This window comes from Pongo pygmaeus, chromosome 1 (assembly GCF_028885625.2).
Source record: "Pongo pygmaeus isolate AG05252 chromosome 1, NHGRI_mPonPyg2-v2.0_pri, whole genome shotgun sequence".
NCBI lineage: Eukaryota > Metazoa > Chordata > Mammalia > Primates > Hominidae > Pongo > Pongo pygmaeus.
Window position 1 is genome coordinate 181517076 of NC_072373.2, and position 22486 is coordinate 181539561.

At 39.8% G+C, this 22486-nt stretch overlaps 1 protein-coding gene across 2 annotated transcripts in view; it reads left to right on the plus strand.

Moving 5' to 3' along the window:
• Positions 1–22486, plus strand: part of AGBL4 (AGBL carboxypeptidase 4) — a 1536119-nt gene that overhangs the window by 1058388 nt on the left and 455245 nt on the right. The gene's annotated exons all lie outside the window — the stretch shown is intronic.

The following is a 22486-nucleotide window of genomic DNA, read 5'->3' on the forward strand; positions in this document are numbered from 1 at the left end:
TGAAGGCATATGTGACTTACTCAAGGTCACAGAGTAGAATTAAGATGAAAACCTAGGTCTAGTTGAAAAGCCTATGTTTTTGTTTTTGGGGGTTTTTTCCCACTGAAATTGACCATTTTACTGAAGACTCTCAGTGGTTTCTTTCTTTAAAATGAAAAAAATAAATGAAATAGCATTTTGCAAAATTATGTAAGTGGTACATGCTAATTCAAAGGATATAGAAAGGAGTAAGGATAATGTTAAAAAATCACTTGAGGCCGGGTGCGGTGGCTCAAACCTGTAATCCCAGCACTTTGGGAGGCCTACGCGGGCGGATCACAAGGTCAGGAGATCAAGACCATCCTGGCCAACATGGTGAAACCCCGTCTCTACTAAAAATACAAAAAAATTAGTCGGGCGTGGTGGCGGGCACCGGTAGTCCCAGCTACTCAAGAAGCTGAGGCAGGAGAATGGCATGAACCCGGGAGGCGGAGCTTGCAGTGAGCGGAGATGGCGCCACTGCACTCCAGCCTGGGCGACACAGCGAGACTCCGTCTCAAAAAAAAAAAAAAAAAAAAAAAAAAATCACTTGAAATCCTATCATCTAGATAAATATTTATAATTATTTCTTGAATGAGATTGGATGTATTGATACTTTGCCACTTTCTGATTGTTTCTTAATTAGCTTCTCATTTCACCTTTCTCAAACCCTACCATTCCCCCAGCTTTAGATAGGGGAAAGATGAGGGGAAAAGAAGTGTGGCATGATTCTTTCTTCTACCACCAACCTAAGGGAACAAAATCAACTCCCAAAAAAAACCCCAACACAATCAGGGGCTAAAGTGGATACCAGAGTGAAACAGAAGGTTCTGTCCAGTTCCAGCCTCTAGGTGACCTGAGAAAAACCACTTTGTGCAAGAAATAGTCCTACCCAGTATATTCCCAGAACTGGTGTGATCATCAGTGAGACTATGAGGTAGAAGTTTTTTGTAGGCTGGAAAATACTATGCAGATTTCTATGGAAATACTAGAAAGAGAAAGACTGTAAGAAGTAGTGTTATCTCAATACCCCTGGGTCCATTGGTAAGATAACTATGTATCTCTCTCCTTCTGATCAAGATAGTCCTTACTTATACCTGTCATCCCAACATAATTAATAATAACATCGTCTTTCACTCTCAGAAATGTCCTCATTTGGGTAAGTTATATGGCTACTGCTCATACATGATTAGGTAGCTCCATGAGACAGAGAATGACAGACCAGAGTAATGAAGGAGGTTCCCTGTAGGGTGGGACTGCATGTGGGCTAGCAAAGCAGCTAGAGATTTAGAAGGCATCGGTGAGGGGGAGTTTTGTGCATGGAGACTAACAGGCAAGAAAAAAATAATATGAAGAGGCTGACCTGGCATGCAATGGTCAATCTGTAAGAGGCTGGCCTGCCTTCATACAGAGGGCAGGTTTAGAAATAACACTGAGAGGAATTCAGCAGTGAATGAAAATGTGAAGCTGTCTTCTAAGTTTTCAAGCATCCCTCATAGATTCTTTTCATGTTATAAAAGGGAAAACTGACACACAAGAGGATAAGGTATTCAGTGGCAGAGCTAGAATTGGAAGCCAAAGTTTTGGCTCCAAAGCCTATACACTTAACAACAATATTATACTACCTCTTGGTCTAAAGCATTTAACTTGTATTTTATTGCTTTTTCCTCTGCCTGGAATGCCCTGTCTCACCAATTTTCTCAGAAAACTGATAATATAGGATTCAGGAAGCCATTTCCAGTCAGGTTTTCAGAAATGGAGCAACCTTAGTTGACAAGATTCCTTCTACTTCATTTTAAAAATACTTATTCAGCTCAGTCCAGTCCTGGGATGTGCACATGGAGAGAAGGGAGAAGAATGGAATAGCACACAATCAGTGAAACCACTTCCTCAGGGGTCTTTTATTGCATTAGAGAGAAACAAGACTTTTAACACTCCTAATATTGTGTTAGAAAACACAGTATTGTCCTTATATTATAAATGTGTGGGTCCAACAATAAGGACAATATAATATAAAAGAGGACAAGAAAGGGGTGGACAAATAGAAATGGCTTGCTAGAGAATGTAGACCTTAAGTTAAATCTCAAAGCATGAAAGAATGATCCCATTTTTAGGTATAAGGAACCTGGATGCCATGTACTTCCAAACTGTGAAACTAAGGCTCAGACTTATCTAGGGCCTCATAGCTGGAAAGTGGCAGGGCTAAGTGCCCTAGTTCCCAGCCTAGTGATCTGTGCTGCTTTCTGATGTAAGCAATTAGGGGAAGAATGAGTGGCTAGAATGGGCAAGAACTACCCAGAGAGGTGGGAATTGGGGAGCAGCAAATAGAATACAGAAGAGGTGGGGATAGGCAGAGCATAATGGTATGGACAATAAATGAGGAAACTCAGAGAAGCATCATCTGGGGCAGATGGAGCCTATAAACTTTTTAAATTAGAAGGTTGCCTGGGTATTATGAAGCCCCTTTCCTTCCAACTTTGTAAAATAAAGGGCTCCAGAAGGATTATCTATTCTGCCATTGTTTTCTTGCTCACCAAGACTCTCAGTGTCCTCCAGAGAAGCTTTTGCTTCTGCTGCAACCAGCTTCCCATTAGAATTCCTGGACATTGCTTAGTGTTGCTTAGTGTTCTATATTGAACCCATGATGTGTAAAGAAGATACCAAGCTTGTGGCAGTCACATTCTGTGAGGTTTCCTGGACACCCCCAGGATACCACAGGCAAGTCATATTGCCACAAATATGTCATCTACAAACACTCATCTGTTTGGTTATTTGCTGTCATGCTCACTGTCTTACTCTGTTTTCTGTTGCTGTAATTGAATACCTGAGCTGGGTAATTTATAAGGAATAAATTCATTTCTTACAGTTTTAGAGGACTGGGAAGCCGAGGGGCATGGCACCAGCATCTGCTCAGCTTCTGGTGAGGGCCTGCTTGCTGCACCATAACATGGAAGAAAGCATCACCAGGCAGAGGGCTTGTGAGAGAGCCGACCTGGCTTTTATAACAGATCCACTCTCATGATAACTAATTCACTCACGTGATGACTTATTAATAATCTATTAACACATAATGAGGGCTCATGCCCTCATGACCCAATTGTCTCTTACAGGTCCCACCTCTTGATACTGTTACATTGGGGATTAACTTTCAACATGAGTTTCAGAGGGGACAAACATTCAAACCAGAACATTCACTTTCTACAATTCAGCCAAAGGAGCTCCTGGATCTTTCACTCAGGAGTTTGCTTTGGAACTGAGGGCAAATGTTTAAACTGAAAGAGCAAATAGAATAGTAGAATTTCAGGTACAGGTCAGGAATAGTTCCTGCTTATGGATAACATGTCACTTCCTTAATCGGACCAAAAACCACAACAGTTTTGAGGACTCTACTCTGGGAGTAGGCCTATTTTCTAGAGCTATGGGTTTGGATTATGCTATAAGAGTGAGTTGGAACTCCCTAGCTCTCTCTTCTTATCTTATGACAACTACATGCTCTTATGTTAAGTATCTAGCACAGTGCCTAGTATATAAGAGACTCTTAATACATGTCTATTCTCTTCCTCACATACTCCCCAACCACCTGCTCATAATTCTGTCTTTATGGTTTTTGGTCTTTGTCTCTCTCTTTCTTCTCCCTCTCTGTCTTTGTCTCTATATTTTCCCTGCACCCAGCACCTTTTTAAGAGAGCAGGTAGTTAGCTCTGAAACCCAGGTTCACTGTTATCTGTATCATCTTTATATTCGAGCAAAAAGACAAGAAAATTGTACTCTGAACGGCCTCCACACAGAAAGGGGGTCACAGGCTGCCTGCTTTTCACACCATTGTACAGTAGCCCTCCCTTATACTCCGGAGGGGGGTGTTCCTTTTTTTTTTTTTTTGAGACAGAGTCTCACTCTGTCGCCTAGGCTGGAGTGCAGTGGTACAATCTCGGCTCACTGCAACCTCTGCCTCTCAGGTTCAAGCAATTCTCCTGCCTCAGCCTCCTGAGTAGCTGGGATTACAGGCGCACACCACCACGTCTGGCTAATTTTTGTATTTTTAGTAGAGACGGGGTTTCACCATGTTGGTCAGGCTGGTCTTGAACTTCTGACCTCGTGATCCGCCCACCTTGGCCTCCCAAAGTGCTGGGACTCAGGGGTTACATTCTGAGACCCCCAGTGGATGCCTGTAACCATAGATAGTACAAAATCCTATATATACTATGTTTTTTCCTATCATACATACCTATGATAAAGTTTGATTTATAAATTGGGCATAGTAAGAGATTAACAACAATATCTAACAGTAAAATAGAACAATTATAACAATATACTATAATAAAAGTAAAATAAGGGTTACTTGAATACAAGCACTGTGATTCCAGGACAGTCAATCTGATAACCAAGATGGCTACTCAGTGACTAATGGGCAGGTAGTGTATGGCTACGTCAGACAAAAGGATAATTCAAGTCCTATGTGGGATGAAGTGGGATGAAGAGGGATGGTGTGAGATTTCACCATGTTATTTAACAGCCCACAATTTAAAACTTATGAACTGTTTATTTCTGGAATTTTTTATTTAATATTTTTGGACTGTGGGGAACTGAAACCATGGAAAATGAAAATGGATAAGTAGGGACTATTGTATGGAAAAGTTTCTCTCTAACTTGAAATTCAGTTTCTATGGGAATTCAGAGTTGAATGTGACTTTCAATTTTGTGTTTTTCATAAATAGCCTGCATTTATCAACAGATAGGTGATATGATTTTTCAACTAAATATTCTTGGTTGGTTTTTATTAGATGCTAGTTATAGTGGAAAATGCAGGGTTCAAGGTCTGTGACCTGGGTTCCAGTCTTGGCTCTGCCTATTCTCATTCCCATGTCCCCCAGTATTACCATAAGAGTTTATTTGGACTGCAACGTGAGAAACAGTGCTCATCAAACATCTTGCTCTAAACTTATTCCAGTCTTATTTCCCTCTAACCTCACCAGGCATGCTATACTCCATCCCAAACTGCTCACTATATTCAAAGGTCAAGGTATATTTCATATACATATTGTGGGCCTTGTACAAGTGGTCCGTCTGCTTTTTCTGAGATGAACTTCTCTAAGAATTTCTACTCATGGTTCAGGACCCAAATCAAAAGTCCCCCTTACTTCAAGGCTCCACTAATTCCTCAGGAAGATTCAGGCCTGCCTTCCTCTGTTTCTCTCAGTGCTTTGTGCCTCTTTTTAATCCAGCATTTTATGCCTAGTATTATCTTCGTTCCCCTTTCTCCCTGCTAGATTGTGAACTAATTGTGGACAAGGACTGCATCTGATTTATCACTGTGTCCCCAGTGCCCAGCCTAGAGCTTGGTATAGGTGAGATGTTTCCTATAAGTGTGTGGAATAATACCACAGGGGCTGTGACATGTTCATTGAGCACCTGCTCTGGGCCAGCTTTATAAGAGATAAATTTTTATATGCCATTTCATTATATTCAGCCCACTCAGGCTGGTGCTGTCCCTAAACATTATCCCTTTAATATGCCTATCATACCTGTAATGCCATATGTAATCCTCAATCAGGACTTTATCTCTTGATTATCTGTTTCCTGACTCTATCTTGGGGAATGCCATGTGTCCAACACTAGGAGCCTCTTACCAGTTGGATTTGTTCAGCTCATATTGAGAGTGAAAAAATCCCAGAAACTGGACAACAAGAGTTCTGCCAAGAAAGCTCTCATTTCATTTGGAGGATCCCATATAAAGGTGTTAGAGTTATGCAGAGTGAGAGAGGGAGGCTCAATGAAGGCCCAGCCCTTGAGAAAACGTGGAAATGAGATGTGAATCTTTTGAGTTGGGGCCAATTAGCACCCAGTTTAAATGACAGCAAAAGGGACTCATTAGACTATTCGGAGAGTCTGGAATTTGGTCAAATTTGGTAAGAAGCCAAAGTCCCAGTGGGAAGCTGGAGAGATAGATGTCTGACCATGTCTGGCTCCAAGAGCCTTGTAGGGAACCAGCAATGGCTCCTGTTTGGGTGATATTACTAAGGGGATTCATGTGCAGAAGATTTTGGACAGGAAAGAGGTGATTTCCAGAGATTATTTTAACAAAATTCAACACAACTAGTATCTAAGTATGGACCTGGCTCTCCAGAAAAGAGAGATGGCTAAAACAACAGCTGTATCTACCCTAAAAGAAAGCACCCCGTCTAGTGTGGGAGGCAAGACTCATACACGAGTAACTGTGAGGAAAGGTAAGATGAGCCATGCTGTGAAAGAGTCATTGATAAGGGGCTGTGGGAGTTCAGAGAGGGAGATCACGCCTACCTGAGCTAAAGTGTTGTTTGCAGACAAAGTTACTTAAAAGCTCCTAGTACCACGCTAAATTTCATAGTAGGTAGCCAATAAATACACATTCTCTTCTTTCTCCTCTTCTCCCCATATTAAATCTTTCAACTTTATTTTTATTTTATTTATTTATTTGTATGTATGTATTTATTTTTTTGAGATAGAGTTTCAATCTTGTTGCCCAGGCTGGAGTGCAATGGCATGATCTTGGCTCACCACAACCTCTGCCTCCTGGGTTCAAGCGGTTCTTCTGCCTCAGCCTCGTAAGTAGCTAGGATTACAGGCATGCGCCACCATGCCCAGCTAATTTTTTTGTATTTAGTAGAGACGGGGTTTCACCATGTTAGTCAGGGTGGTCGTGAACCCTTGACGTCAGGCGATCCATCTGCCTTGGCCTCCCAAAGTGCCGGAATTACAGGCGTGCGCCAACGTGCCTGGCCTCAACTTTATTTTTAATGTTTCATCAAGTCATTCATTCTTTGGGATTTTTCTTCACTTGCTTCCATGCCATAAAACAAGGTATGTTCTTCTGTGATAGAAAAATATTCAGAAAATGACCTTGCTTCAGTCTGTGATGGGCCTGAGCCAAAGCTGAACCAAGGAGGTAGGCCCTAGTCCAACTAAGCCTCTGCTCCCGGTCTATACACAACTCTGCAGAGCATCTTACATGCATCTATGCATGCAAAAGTCTATTTTTATTTCTAAAATTCTGCTTCCTGAGTGGAGTGGGAGTTAAACTTTATATTTCTTTGATGTTCAATACTGAATGGCTTATGGGAGCCCTGGCAGAATAGTTTCAAATAAGCATTTTAATGTAGAATAAAGGTCAATGTGCTGGAATTTGAAACCATTAATCCTTTTGCTCTTAAGGAAGACTGCACTTTAACAGAATAAATAACAGATTAAATTATAAGAGTTCTTGAAATTCCAATGAGAAAAAATACACATTACATTGTTGAGAATTGAAACCGATGAGACCTTAATGTTCTCTCCCTTGCTCTCCTATTTTTGGTTGCCAAGATTTAGAAGGTAAAGAGAAATTGTTCTTTTAATTTTCTATTGTTTTGAAGGTACAGAGAATGTTTGAGTCTCTGAAGGTTAAGGGATCAATTATATTGGAAAATAAGCCCTTAGTTTTATGATAGAATAAGTGCATCATCACAGCCTTGTGAACAGAACCTCCATGCTAATTATTTCAACTTTCAGTGAGCAAGGCTACAGAAAGGGGCACAGAAAACCAGCCATTAAAGGGGTCCAACAAACTCTGCCCAAGTTAGTCATCCTAGGTGACCATTCAAGATCTAGATCAAATACTGCCTTCTCTGAGAAGGCTACTGTTATTTCTCAGTCAGTGTTTATGATCCTCTGCCTCTGAACTTAACATAGAATGCTGCTTATACATCTATTTTTCCTGGTGTTTTCCATGGTTGTTACCATGTCTGTCTTCTTGCTCAATTATACATAATATTTGAGTTTCTTGTTAGTAAAAAGAAATATCACTTATTACACTCTAGCTATGTCGTAGACATTATACTGAGTATCTTAAACATAGTACTTAATGCAATATTTACCACAACCCTAAAGTGTAGAGACAATTATCTTACTTTACAGATGAAGAAACAGAGAGTTAAGGGAGTTAGCTAACTTGCCTCAGGTTCCAATGGCAGGGTACTGGTAAAGCCAAATTTCTAATCCTGGTCTATTCTAATTCTTATATATCATACCCTAGAGGTTTGAATTTATCCCAAGGAAAAGGAGCATTACTGATGGTGTTTAAACAAGGAAGTGATATGGTCACACTTACATTTAAGAACTTTCTCTGTGGCCAGAGAGACTGGTATGGGAAGACAAATGAGGAGACTGTCATAGTAATCTTGGCTAGACATGTAGGAAGCACCACGGCAGCGAGAATTGAGATGTTAAGGAGATATTCAGGACTTAGAGCTGACAGGGCTTGGTAACCACTTGAAAGAGAGTTAGGGTTGGAGTCAAGGAGGGCTGGTGTGTAGTCTGTGATGTTACCCATAGTGATGAGAAGCACAGGTCACTGCAAAAGTGTTCATGGAGAGGACCCTCCTACCAAAGAAATGACAAGAATCTTCCTGCCCAGTCCCTGAGTGTTCATAACTTCCTGCACTTGCATTCGAATGTTCCCATTTTATAGACGAGAATACCAAAAAACAGAAGTTAAGAACTTGCCCAAGTTATTTTATGAAATCTGGCATAGAATTAGAGCTAAATAACTACTTGTCAATTGAAGATTTCAAGATGATATTAGCCACTTTAAGAAGCCAGTATCTAAAGGGTCATGTTATAACTTTAACACTTTAATTCCTCTTTGAACTCTTTAAAAAGCAGGAAGTACAAAAGACTGAAAACTGGAGGCCACAGAAGCTTCTTGAAACAAAGCAGACCTGCAAGTTCCTAAAAATGAAGCATAATGGTTTAAAGAGAAAGTAATATCCTTAAGCAGTACACTAATTTTGTCCCACTTGGAATCTGAATTTATCAATCAACTGACTCATTCAAGATGATATAGTTGGTAGGTTGAAAGAGCCCGGCACTCAACCCTGAGCTTTTGCCTTTGGGTTGTATATTCTCTTCACTTCACTATACCTGTCTTCTATTACTCCTAAGTTCCCTGAATTTCTCGCCAGCCTGAAAAACCAATTGTGCTTCCAAGCCTGGAAATTGCTCTGTTCTTAGTGGTGTATTCAGTAAGAATTTTACACCAGGCCAGAAACAGGCAACACTAAACAAGGCAAATATAACCAAAATTTCCCATGCTCCCATTCTGTAATATGCAGTGGTTATAAACACTTCAGGTACTCTAGAGTTGTCTTTAAAGAGCGGCTAGTCCAGTAATCTTCTACCATGGGAACAGCTAAGGCTTAAATAGTTGAAATGGTCTGCAGTATGATAGTTTTCCAACATGTATCAAGGCCAGCATCTCAGATTAGGACTGTTTCTTATTTAAAGCAATAGAAAAAAATGTAGACCAAGACCAACTTTTCTAATTTTACATATTAGAAAGCTGATTCCTATTTATATATGTATTAATCAAATCCAAAGCCATTTACTGAATTTACAAGGTATGCTGCAGGCTGGAGGTATAGCAGTGGACAAGAAAGGTTGTATCCTCATCTTCCCAGAGCACTCAGACTAGCAGGGAAGATAGCATTACATACTTATTAACAATGGAGTGACATGTGCAGTCATATACATAAGGGAGATCACCTGATCATAAAGGTCACCCGGAGGAAGTGATGGATCAACTTAGTATAGGGGTTAAAAGTATGGACTCAAACCAGACTGGGTTGGAATTCTTGCTTTGCCACTTACTAGCCCTGTGACCTTGGGAAACTCATATAACTTCTCTGAGTCTTAGTGTCCCCATCTATAAAATAGGAATAATAATAGTACCTACTTGCATCACATTAAAGATGATAAAACTAGCTAATATTTAGAAAGCACTTAGTATTTTGCACATAGTAAGGGATAGTAATAAAATTGAAAGGAAGCTGAGATCCAAAGGATGAATAGAAGTTACCTAGACAAACAGCGAGAAGTGTTCCTGACAGAGAACACCATGTACAAAGACTGAGAAAAGAGCTAGTCTATTTCTAGGAACTGAAAGAAGCCAAGTATGGCTTTAATAGAATGGACTCCGTTGATGCTGGAAGGAGGCATTCTGGGTCTAGATAATGGGGTCTAAGGGGGGCTGGTAGATCATATTAGGGTTTATCCCAAAATAGTGGAGATTCAGGGAAAGGTTTAAAGCATAGACAGTCTTAATCATATTTGGTTTTTTGGAAGTCCTTCAGGCTTCTTTGTGGAATATGGATTGGGTGGGGGTGGCACTCCCAACCAATTGTAGAGACCCAGTGAGAGAAAGTGAGTCAGGCAAGGACAAGATTGGACCCAGGCTTTCTGCCTTCCAACCTGATACTTTTCTCATGCTGCACAGCCTTTTTCTAATGTGCTTTGATGGAGGCACGTCATGCCAAGTGCATTCCTTTCACTTCTGGATGTTTGCAGTGCTTACCCTTTGAGCTGCATCCCCTTCATTAAGTGAATGTCCTGTTCTCTTGACGAAGAATGTAATTACTGAGAGAGGAGATCGGATTAAAATTGAGTTCCTATAATGGGCCATTTGTTTGGAAGGGAGCCTGAAGGTATTTCTGAGGACTTTAATCAAAGGGAGAAAAAGCCAATAGAACTTCTATGATGATGATGATTATTAGGGCAATTGAAATCCAAGCACAGCCAGCTTCTTCATCAGTGAGTCATCACTCACTTTTCTGATGTTCTTAATTGGATGAGATTTGTTTTCTTCTGTAGTCTAGACTCTCAGGGATGGAGGGATCTTAAGGGTCATATAGTTCAACCCTACAAAGAAAGCTTGAGCCCTGACTGTAGCACTTTTATCAGATCATCCAGTCCCTGCTGCCATACCTGAACTGACAAGGAACTCATTACCTTGAAAGACATGTCTCATACAGTAAAACAACTCCAAAAGGAAGTTCCTCCTTTTATGGAAGTAAACTCTGTCTCTGGGTCCTACTCGTGCATCTGTTCTGGTTCTGCTTCTGGGTACATGTGGGACTTATCTGTCCCTTCTGCCTCAAGGGAACTATGGAGAGATCTTCAAGCAGCTGCCATATTCTCCTAAGCTTCCTCTCCTTCAGCTGTCTTCTCAAGTGTGTTTCCCTATGTGTTAGTAATAGTCAAGGAAACCCAACAGTGTACCCTAAAACTTAAAGTATAATAATAAAAAAAAAGAACAGTGACGTTTATTTCTCTTTCACAAATGGTTCTGAATTGAGCAGTCTACATTGGCAGCCAGCTCTACTCCCCACAGTTATATAGGAATCCACATTCCTTTCAGTACCCTGTTCCACCTTCACCTAGGGCATTTTTGTCATCTGCACAAATTTAGGGCCCCTTGGGTTCTAGATGATTGAAAGAGGAAAGAGAGAGTTCACAAAGAAAGCCCACTGCCTTAAAGCTTAGGCCTGAAATGGTGCACTTCACCTTCATTTACATCCCACTGGTCAGAAGTTGGTGACATGGCTAGTATTTATTGCAGTGAGAATGTTCACAGGAAATTGTGGTTTAGACATGCCCAGAAAAGGAGGAGAAGAAATTTAGGGGTCATCCACCAGTCTCCACCATACCGTATGATATCAGATGGGCAGGCTATAGCTCAGATGGGCCTCACACTTCTATTGCCAGTTTCAATATCTTTCATTTGGCTCTTTTTGCAGCATGTTTCAAAAAATGAATGTAGTAGAGAGAACAGAGCATTTGGATGCAGACACCCCAGCTCCACATTTATAAACTGAGCTCTTAAATCATTTCACTTTTCTTAAGTCTTTATTTGTTTATTAAATCAGGAGAAAAATGTTCATCCCATGAACTCTTTTGAAGGCAGAAAGGGATAATCGATGAAATTGCATTTTTTAAAATGCCAATAAAGATGAAATAGTTTGGCTTCAGTCTTCAAACTAGTGGATTCAATCTTTCTCTGACTACTGAACCTAAAGGGTTCTTTCTGTTTTTGGAGTACCCAAAGCAGTTGTATTCACCATCATCTTAAATAGAAACTTACCGTGAAAGGCTTATAAGACAGATTCTTTTACTTTATAGGCATTTGCAATCTATTCAAGGAAACAAATGGAAGAGTTTGATGGTGACCAATATTAGTAGAAGTAGCAGTAGTGATGACAATATACACCACTGGTGGCAATATCCATTTATCAAGCACTTATGTGCCAAGCTCTATGACAAGTGCTTATATATAGTGTCTGATTGATTTTTATAATATTCCTATGAAGTAGGCATTTCATCCTCATATTATGGGTAGGAAATTTTAGACACAGAAAGCTTAAGTACATTAGTGAGAGTCTTACAACTGGTAACTGACAGACCCAGGATTTCAGTCTAAGACTTTGTACTTATAGAGCTCTTCCTCTTGAGTTAAGAAGATTCAATTCATGAGGCCAGATCATGTGCAATTTTGTTTGATAATTGGATCACTCAGCAAATGTTTCCAGAGTGGCTATTGTATGCTGCGTATTTTTCTGAACATTAAGAATATGGAATCAAATGGGTCATCTTAGCCAGTGACTTTATCTCATTCTTAAAAGAGAAAAAAGAAGCCATATGATAAAAACTACCTGAAAATTCATCAACCACTTGTATGCTTACCCACACACCCTGCCTTTCCTTTTGTTAGAATGGAACATGTCCTTGTTCCTCTCTAAGTCCAACTGCCTGTATTTTAGACCCCATTTGATCTTACTAAAATTATCCCTATCTCTTCTACATCTTAAATTTATCACTTTCTGGGCCAGGCACAGTGGCTCAAACCTATAATCCCAGCACTTTGGGAGGCCAAGGTGGGTGGATCACTTGAGGTCAGGAGTTCAAGACCAGCCTGGCCAACATGATGAAACCCCATCTCTACTAAAATTACAAAAATTAGCTGGGCGTGGTGGCGGGCACCTGTAATCACAGTTATTGGGGAGGCTGAGGCAAGAGAATTGCTTGAACCCCTGAGGTGGAGGTTGTAGTGGGCTGAGATCGCACCATTGCACTCCAGCCTGTGTGACAGAGCAAGACTCCATCTTGAAAAAACAACTATTACTTTCTGGATTTCCTATATGCAGACAAATTAGCAATAATATTTTATATCTTTATATAGATAAGTAGACAGGAAGGAAGGAAGGGAGGAAAGAAGGAAATTCCTTGGCCCCACATTTTCCTCTGGCTATAAATCATTTCTCTACTTTATAGCAAAATTTTTCTAATGAATTATCTATACTCATCCTTTCCACATTCTCACCATGCATCACTCTTCTCTTTCCACTCTTAACTTTAATTCACAATGTTCTTCTGAGACACCCTTTATCAAGATCATCTTAGACCATCACCCTGCCAATTCTAATGGTCATTTCCCTGTTTTCATGTTATTTGATCTCATAGCAGCACTTTACACAGTTAACTGATAACCTACTTCCTGAAATACTTTCTTCTTTAGGCTTTCAAGATACCACATTCCCTTAGTCCTCTTTCTTCTCCACAGTGGCCACTTTTTCTCAGGATCGTTTGATGTATTCTTCTCTCCCATACATTAAATGTTGAAGTACTCTAGCCACTATGCTTTCTTCTCTTCTTTGCTCTTGCCCAGCTATACTCATTTTCCACATAATTCAATCTGTTCCTATAGCTTTAAATGTCAACTATATGCTATTGAATTCCAGATCTACATTTTCAACCTTAACTTCTCCTGAACTCGAGATTAGTATAATCAAACTGTCTGTATAGTATCTCAATCCAGACGTCAAATAGGCAAGTCAAAATGAATATATTCAAAACAAAAACTCAGGTATTTTTCATCACAGCAAATGAATTTGGGTAAAAACCTGAGGGATATCATTGTTTTTTGTTCTTTCCCTCACATCTTACATCCAGTCCATTAGTGAGTCTTGCCACTCTATCTCTAATATATGTCCCCAACCCACCCACTTTCCTCCATATCCTCTGCCATAACCCTAATCCAGGTCACTATTATATCTTGTTTGGACTACTGAAATAGCCTTGACTGGTCTCCCTACTTCTTGCCCCTAGAATCCATTCTCCACACAACAGCCAGATTATGTCTCTCCCTGCTTAAAACCTTTCTGTGGCTTCCATTCCCATTCGAATAAGGTTCTTACCATGGCCAGTAAGGCCCTACAGGGCTTGTTTTCTGCCTACTTCTTCTACTTTTTCCCCTTCCACTCAGTGACTATGGTCTAGCTATTATGACCTTCTTTCTGTCACCCAAAGATGGCAAGCTCATTTCTCTCTCCAACACTTGGCACTCTTCCCATAGGAAAGTTTTCATTTTTTGGGTCTCCTCCTCAGAGAATATTTTCCTGATCATTCTAGTTAAAATATACCACACTACCCCAGTCACTACCAAATTATGCCGTTTAATTTTCTTCATAACATATATTAGTAGCTGAAATTATTTCATTTAATTTTTGTTTACTAATTTAAGACAATCTTCTCCTGCTATAATGAAAACTCCTTTGGGGCAGGGCATTTGTTTTGTTTATTGTTATATTCCCAGCACCTAGAATAATGCCCAGCACTTAGTAAACATTCAATAAATATCTGTAGACTGACCTATTAGATCCCTGTTCTCAAGGCCTTAGTATAATAAGAGAGACTGAAATGTGAATGGTGACCACATAGTATAATTTGTGCTGTGACAGAGGGAAGCCCGGAGGCTGTAATAGGCCAAAATAGGTACCTAACCAAGCTGGACACATCAGATAAACTGAAACTGAAATTTGAAGGATGGGTTGGTTTTAGCCAGGTGAAGAGTAGGAGAAGATCACATATGGAGGGAGAGTAGGACTGTATATCACATGGTTCATCAGGGCTGGAGGAATGAAGAGAGGTACACAGCCACCAGTTTATGTAGTAGGCTCAGGACTTTGAAATTTAGCTTTAAATAGAGAGCCAAGGAAGCAACCAAGTAAACAAGTTTCATGATTTGTCTTTTTTGGCTCAAATTGTGTTTGAAATTTTGTATTTTCTTTCAACTTCTTTTATCAAGATAATTCTCTTATTTTCATGGGATTTTTCCCTTGATGATGCTACAGAATATGGATTGTATGAATTTTGGAATTATGTATCTGTACCTGATCTAATTATGCATAGGAAATATATACTACAGAACTAATCTACTGAGAGCTTCTGTATTAAATACATTATTGTCTATTAATATCAATGAATATGTATATATAAACCATATGATATAAATAGAATTTGATTTTTAAGTTCATAAAAAGTATTTTTAACATCATAAATAAGCCATATATCCTCATATATACTACTGTTTCTGGTATAAATAAATGTTTATGACTTCAGTATTTGGACTTGGGAAATACATGCAGTTTCTTGGGGCAGTAGTATTATTCTGGGTACCCACTACTTGGCTAAATGTAGGTCTGCAAAAATAGCTGCATGAATAAGGTGTTTGCTTTACATATACCTGAAAATTTTAAATGGGGATAACACCTCCAAACAAGATAACCTGCCTGTGGATATGTATATATTAATATATACAGTCATAGCATATACTTATGGTATAATGCAGTGTTATAACAGATACATATAGAAAATGCTATAAGCATAGTACAGGGAGGAGGTAGTTCTGCCTTGAAACATCCAGGAAGTTTTAAAAGAGGAAGCAACATTTGAACTAGGCTTTGAAGGATGACTAGGAATCTTCCAGAGAATAAAAGAAAGAAATGTCATTTAGGGAGTGGGAATGGCACAGGCAAAGGTGTAGAGGTGTGAAAGTACATGGGATATTCCAGGAACTATGAGTTAATGTACACTGCCTGGAATACAGGTGGGAAAGAAGTAGAAAATGAGAGTGGAGAGGTGAATTAGGATCAAGACTGAAGGGTCTTAGAGGGAGGAAGCTCAAGATGGCAAATAGAAGCCTCCACTGATCATCCTCCCTGCAGGAACACCAAATTTAACAGCTATCTACACAAAAAAAGCACCTTTGTAAGAACCAAAAATTAGGTGAGCAATCACAGTACCTGGTTTTTACCTCATATCACTGATAGAGGAACTGAAAAGAATAGGAAATACCATCTTGAATTGCTGATGCCACCTCTCCCCCTTCTCCTGGCATCATGTGAAATCTATGTGCTTCAGGGAGGGACAGTGCAGTGATTCTGGGACTTTGTATTGGAACTCAGTGCTGCTGTGTCACAGTGGAAAGAAACAACAGGCTAAACTCAGCCAATACTCATGGAGGGAGCATTTAGGCCAGACCAGCCCGAACCAGAGAGGAATCATTGATTCCATTAGTCATAATTGAGTTCCATCAAGCCTCTCCACCATGAGTTAAAGTGCTTTGGGGTTTTAAATAAACTTCAAAGGCGGTCTGGATCACAAGGACTGTTACTCCTAGGCAAGTCCTAGTGCTGTGCTGGGCTCAGGGCCAGTGAACTTGAGGGGCATCAGCCAGGACAGCCAGGGGAGTGCTTGTGCCATCCCTTCCCCACAGCTCACAGCTCACAGCTCGGCTCCAACACAGACCCCTTCAGCACATCTCACAGCTCCAACACAGACCCCTTTCTTTCTGGAGAAGAGAGAAGAGTTCAGAAGACTTTGTCTTGCAACTTGGATACCAGCTTAGCCACAGTAGGATAGGGTGTCAGGCAGAGTCCTGAGGTACCCATTCCAGGCTTTAGTGCCCCAATGACATTTCTAGACATAACTTGAGCCAGAAGGGAAACTGCTACCTTGAAGAAAAGGACCCAGTCCTGGCAGGATTCATCACCTGCTGACTAAAGAGCCCGTGGCCCTGAATAATCAGCAGTGATAGTCAGGTCATACATGTTGTAGGCCTTGGGTGAGACCCTGAGACATGCTAGCTTCAGGTTTGACCCAGGACATTCCCATCTGTGGTGGCTATGGGGAGAGACTCCTGCTTGAGAAAAGCAGAGGGAAGAGTAAAGGAGAATTTGTTTTGCAGCTTAGGTACCAGCTGGGCCACATAAGGGTAGAGAAGCAAGCAGGAGCTTGTAGTCCCCAATTCCAGGCCATGGCTCTAGGTTGGCATTTCTGGACCTGTCCTGGGCCAGAGAGGAGCTCACTTCCCTGAAGGGTGAGTTTCAGGCCTGACCAGATTCACTACAAGCTGACTGAAGATCCCTTCGGTTTGGGGTGAACATAAGTGGTAGTCTGGCAGTACTTCTCATGGGCCCTGTGGTGGTAGCCACAGGGAGAGAGGCCTCTGCTTGTGGAAAGGGGAGGCAAGGGTGGGAAGGACTTCATCTTGTACTTGGGTGTAAGCTCAGTCACAGTAGAATGGAGCACCAAGTAGATTTCTAGGATATCCAACTCCAGGCCTTGGTTTTGAACCAAGGGTTGCGGGGGGAACTAGGGTTGAGGGGGAACTTGCTGCCCTGAAGGGAAGGACACAGGCCTGGCCGGCCTTGCCACCTGCTGATTGTAGAGTTCTAGGGCCCTCAGCAAACATAGGCACTAGCCAGGTAGGAGTTACAGTGGACCTTGGGCAAGACGCAGTGCTATACTGGCTTCAGGTCAGACCCAGCACAGTCCCAGTGGTGGTGGCCACAGGGATATTTGCTCCAGGGAGCTCTGCACAGAGAAAGAGAGCGGCTCCATTTGATTGGAAGGAAGAGAACAAGAGTCTCCGTCTGATAATCCAGATAATTCTTTCAGATCTTTTCCAAGACCACCAAGACAGTACATCTACAAGTCTGCAAGAGCCACAGAATTACTGGTTTTGGGGTGCCCCTTAATGCAGATATGGCTACAAGGACTAAAAAGTTAGATCACAACAACTGAGTCCCTTTGAATACTTTTGAAAGCCTTCTCTAAAAGGACAGATACAAATTAGCCCAGACTGCGAAGACTACAATAAATCCCTAATGATTGAAATGCCCAGACGCAAGGAACATCCACAAGCATCAAGATCATCCAGGAAAACATGACCTCACCAGATGAACCAAATGAGACACCAGGGACCAATCCCAGAGAGACAGAGGTTTGTGACAATTCAGGGAATTCAAAGTAGCCATTTTGAGGAAAGTTGACAAAATTCAAGATAACACAGAGAAGGAATTAAGAATTCTATGAATTAAAGATTAACAAAAAGATTAAAATAATTGAAAAGAATTAAGCAGAAATTCTGGAGCTGAAAAATACAATTAACATATAAAGAATGCATCAGAGTCTCTTAATAGCAGAATTGATCAAGCAGAAGAAAGAATTAGTGAGCTTGAAGAAAGGCTATTTGAAAATACACAGTCAGAAGAGACAAGAGAGAGAAAAAGAATAAAAAATAATATAGCACACCTACAAGACTAGGGAAGTATCCTCAAAAGGGGGCAATTCTAAGACTTACTAGCCTCAAGAGGAGGTAGAAAGATAGGGTTAGAACGTGTATTTCAAAGGGATAATAACAAAGAACTTTCCAAATGTTGAGAAAGCTGTCAATATTCAAGTACAAGTAGGTTATAAAACACCTAGCATATTTAACCAAAAGAAGACTACTTCAAGGCATTTAATGATCAAACTTGCAAAAGTCAAGAATAAAGGGATCCTGAAAGCAGCAAGAGAAATAAACACAATGGAACTCCAGTACATCTGGCAGCCGACTTTTCAGCGGAAACCTCACAGACCAGGAGAGGGTGTCATAACACATTTAAAGTGCTGAAGGAAAAACACAAAAAAACAAAAAAAATTGTACACTACAATAGTACATTCAGCAAAAATATTCTTCAAACATGAAGTAGAAATACTTTCCCAGACAAACAAAAGCTGAAGGATTTCATTAACACCAGACCTGTCCCACAAGAAATGTTAAAGGGAGTTCTTTATTTAGAAAGAAAAGGATGTTAATAAACAATAAGAAATCATCTGAAGGTACAAAACTCATTGGTAACAGTAAGTACACATAAAAAATAGGATATTATAACATTGTAATTGTGGTGTATAAACTACTCATATCTTAAGTACAAAGACTAAATCATGAACCAATCAAAAATAATAACTACCACTTTTCAAGACATAGACAATATAATAAGATATAAATAGAAACAAAAAAGTGGGAGATGAAGTTAAAGTGTAGACTTTCCATTAGTTGTCCCTTTGCTTGTGTGTTAGTTTGTTTATGCAATCAGTGTTACACTGTCATCAGTTTAAAATAATGGGTTATAAGATATTATTTACAAACCTCATGGTAACCTCAAATTCAAAAATGTGCAATGGATACACAAAAAGAAAACAAGAAATCACCAGAGAAAATCACCTTCACTAAAGAGAAAACAAGAAGGAAGAAAAGACCACAAAACAAGCAGACAGCAATAAGTGATGCTAGGAAAACCGCGTATCATATGCAGAAGAATGAAACTAGACTCGTATCTCTCACCCTATACAAAAAAATCAAATGTAAGTGGATTACAGACTTATATCTAAGACCCCAAACTATGAAACTACTACAAGAAAACATTGGGGAACCTCTCCAGGACATTGGTCTTTGCAAAAATTTATTGATCAGTACCCCACAAGCACAAGCAACCAAAGCAAAACTGGACAGATGGGATCACATTAAGTTAAAAACCTTCTGCACAGCAAAGAAAACAATCAAAAAGTGAAGAGACAACCCATAAAATGGGAGAAAAATATCTGCAAACCATTCATCTGACCAGGCATTCATAACCAGAATTTATAAGGAGCTCAAACAACTCTATAGGAAAAAAAATCTAAATAATCTGATTTAAAAATAAGCAAAAGATTTGACTAGACATTTCTCAAAAGAAGATGTACAGATGGCCAAGAGGCATATGAAAAGGTTCTCAACATCATTGATTATTAGAGAAATGCAAATCAAAACTACAGTGAGATATCATCTCACCCCAGCTAGAATGGCTTATATCCAAAAGATAGGCAATAACAAATGCTGGCAAGGATGTGGAGAACAGAGAATCCTCAAACACTGTTGGTGGGAATGTAAATTACTACAACCACTATGGAGAACAGTTTGGAGGTTCCTTAAAAAACTAAAAATAGAGCTACCATATGATCCAGCAATCACACTATTGGATATACCCCAAAGAATGGAAATCAGTATATCGAAGACATATCTGAAACAAATATATCCCATGTTTATTGCACCACTGTTCACAATAGCCAAGATCTGGAAGCAACCTAAGTGTCCATCAACAGATGAATGGGTAAAGAAAACGTGATACATATACACGATGGAGTACCATTCAACCATAAAAAGAATGAGATTCTGTCATTTGCAACAACATGGATAGAACTTGACATCATTATGTTAGGTGAAATAAGCCAGGCACCGAATGACAAACTTTGTGTGTCCTCACTTATTTTGGGGAGCTAAAAATTAAAACAATTGAACTCGTGGAGATAGAGAGTAGAAGGATGGTTACTGGAGGCTGGAAGGATAGTTGGTGGGTGGGAGGATAGAGTGGGGATGGTTAATGAGTATAAAATATAGTTAGAAACAATGAGTAAGATCTAGTATTGGTAGCACAACAGGGTGACTACAGTTAATAATCATTTAATTGTACATTTAAAAATAACTTAAAAAGTATAATTGAATTGTTTGAAAAACAAAAGATAAATGCTTAAGGTGATAGATACCCTATTTACCTTGACGTGATTATTACTAATTGTATGCCTGTATCAAAATATATCATGTACCCCATAAATATATATACCTTCTATGTACCAACAAAAAGTAAAAAATTTAAATTAAAAAAAAAAGAATGAAGGATCTTGAAGAACACACCCGTACATTTAGACTTTACCCTTAGACATCGTTGAAATCCAAAAGATTTACAGAATCTGTGACAACAGAGAGTAGAGAGTAGTCATAAAGCCAGGGCCCTGATGAAGTCAGCCTTTGCCTTGCTGTTCTCTGGGCCTCTACTGCCTTATCTGTCAGAGACAGAGCAGATGATCTCTAAACAGTCCCTTTTACAGCTGTGAAATTTCTTAGACTAAATAAGTAGCCCCACCTTTTTTTGTCAGAGGAATGAATGGAGTTAGTCCATCAACACAATGAAAGGCAGAATCACTGCTCTCAAGCTAAATTTCCCCTGAGACACTCATTTCTTTGCTGACCTCTCAGGCCATTGAAGCCAGCAGTAATGAGATATCGATGCTGGCAGGCCTCCTCCCCTCCACCTGCCCAATCATATGCCTGGGAATGCCTTCGTGAAGAGTTATGAAGGCCTTCTCAATTGAATTTTTCTCTCTCTTATCTCACACTTTATCGAGATGCTGAAAATTTCTTAACTTGCCAGGAAAAGAGAGTGCGGCATAATTTGTCCCAGCCACAGGCTCTCAGTATTGACCAACAGGTTGGTAGCAAAGGTGGAACATTTGCCTCTGAAGAGAGATAACTCAAGGCAGTCTGCTTGCTATCTTAGGAGAAAGTTGTTTTGTCTTCTATGCTTTCATTTATCGACCTTATCCTGTGGCCTCTGAAATATTTTCTCCCAGAAGCTGTGAACTTCAGACCTTCCCTATACTGTTTATCCAGGTATACAGTCTGCATAGGTACATGAAAAGTTTTCCATGTGCCTGGCATTGTGTTAGATAATGAGCATAAAATAGAAGTCAGACACAATCCCCACTCATGAGAAGCCCCCTATTCAGTGAAGGAGATAGAAACATACATAAATAGTTTGGCACGATTTTGTTATATTACAGTGGAGAAGGTATTCATTTATCCACTAAACTTCATGGAATGGGTAGGAAAAATCCCTGTTCTCGAGTAGCTCATAGGTAATTTTTTTAGAACGGTAGAGGTAGGTTCCATTTTAAGTGTATGTATATAGCATTCAGAAGATGGATGAATTTTCCCCTGGAACGGGAAATGAGGGGGTGGGTCAGGAAAGGCTTCGTAGAGAAGGTGATATTTTAGTTAAATCTTGAAAAATAAGCAGTCTTTTTACACAGCTTTCTTGAGTGCATGGTGGGGAAGGGGAAGCAGGAGGAGAAGAAAAATAAGAGCATTCTAGGAAGAGTGCCCAGCATGAGAAAAACCCAGACTTATAAAATAGGCTGGTGTCTTCATAGAACCACACTGGATCACTGATGATGGATATAGTTTTATCTTGTATCCTGCAACATTGCTAAACTCATTTATTGGTTCTTACAGCTTTTATGTAGATTCCATCAGGTTTTTCACATGCATGAAACTTGTTTTATGACCCAGAATATGATCTGTCTTAGTAATGTTCTGCATATACTTGAGAAAAATATATATCCTGCTGTTGTTGAGTGGAATGTTCTATAAGTGTCAATTAGGTAAAATTGGTTGATAGTGTTGTTCAAATCTTCTATATCCTTTCTGATTTTCTATCTGTGTAATCTATCAATTATTGAGAGAGAAGTATTGAAATCTCTGATTATAATTATGGATTTGTTCAATTCTATCATTTTTTGCTTTATGTATCTTCAAGCTCTGGTATTAGATGCATAAATATTTAGAATTGTTACATCTTCTTAATAAATTAACCCCTTTATTATTATGAAATTACTCTCTTTATCCCTGGTAATATTCTTTGCT